Here is a 1,579-nt window from a genome sequence, read left to right as displayed (position 1 = left end):
GTGCCGATTTCTAATCCTTAGAGGAGAGCAAGAAGGAGCGATCACCCGTGATGGCGGCCTCCTGTCCCTTTATTCAGGAGAGACAGCCGTGGAAATGTGCCGGCGGGGCAGAACGGCTCCTCAGAGCTTCTTTCTTGGGTCTCATGCTGTCGGCTCACCCCCGGCCCCACAGGATCTCGCTCTTTTCACGTGTGACTCTTCTCACTTATTTATATAGCCACCAGCAGCTCACACTGGCAGCCCACTGGGGCTCGACAGGTGTGAGCCTGGTCGATACCTGGAGGGGAGACTCCTGGGAAAGCTGAGGTTGCTGCTGGAAATGGTGTTAGTGGGGCCAGCAGGGGGCGCTCACCCTGCAGTCTGTGAGGGTCCTAATGCCCCAGTATAGTGACGGGGACACTATACGGTAAAAAAGGCGCTGTCCTTGTATGAGACATAAAACCAAGGTCCTGACACTCTGTGGTCCTGGTCAAATTGCCCCCTGGCCTTTACCAGTCATGGCCTCCTAATAACCCCCCTCTCTGAACTGGCTTCTTCACTCTGCTCTCCTCCCCACTGAGAGCTGGTGTGTGAGCAGACTGGAGCATCATCCAGGTGGGGCTGCACACTGGTGTTGGTGGAGGAGAGAGCTATGGAAGTGTAATATTATTATTATTATTATTATTATTATTTGACTGATCCCAGGGCGTTTTCAAGTGCCTGCTCACCTGCACACCTCAAAACGCCTTGAATGAAAGAAACGACCTTAAGTAAGCAGTCTGTTCTAGTTAGCAAAAGCATTTTAATAAAAGATCCCAAGAAGTGCAAGAAGTGTGTAATATAACAGAGTTCAAACTGCTGTGCTCTTTGTGTAGCGCTCAGCTTTGTTTATTTTGTTAAAGCTCTAGTGAGCACAGCATTTCCTGCACAAATTACCAGTCTTTTTCAGCAGTGTAGTGCTCAGTTTGAGCTACTCTGATTTTTTTTCTTGACTCATCTTCAGTTTTAAAAATCTAAATTCTGAGCTGGGGAGGCAAATCTTGTAGCACTGGGGACCTGGGTACAGTTCCAGACCTGGGGTTAAATGGGTTCTTGGCACATGCCATAATCTTCTGTAAATGACAGAAGAAAAGAGATATTTGAATGCATGGCTTGTTCTTTAATAAGGATACCATTAATCAAAAAAGAGTTCATCGATCAACTCATTAACTCATTGCCCAATCAAGAAGGGGATATGCTGAGGGAGACGCCGTGCAGTGGAATTAACTGGACCTCTCTGAGCCACATGGGTTTCTAAAGGATCTGAATCCTACCTTCACTGCCATTAATTAACCAGGTGCCTGAGCTGAGAGGCACCAAAAGCTACTGCAGTGGCACATTGTGCTTCTTGGGGGGTAAAAGTGGTCTGTTACAGTTTTGTATCAGATTCCTGGGTTCCCCTTGCAGGACTAAATCTATTAAAAGATCTATCCGACCAAACCCCTGCTTTGTGCTCGTCAGGCGACACTGGGGATGATTTCTGAAGAGAGAATAGCATTGCTGTTGGGAAAGGTGATTTTCGACTTCTAAAGTGGAAAAAAATGACACAAGTGCGATGGTA

This window comes from Lepisosteus platostomus, chromosome 6 (assembly GCF_059453375.1).
Source record: "Lepisosteus platostomus isolate fLepPlt1 chromosome 6, fLepPlt1.hap1, whole genome shotgun sequence".
Lineage (NCBI taxonomy): Eukaryota > Metazoa > Chordata > Actinopteri > Semionotiformes > Lepisosteidae > Lepisosteus > Lepisosteus platostomus.
Note: the sequence above shows the minus strand (reverse complement) of the source record.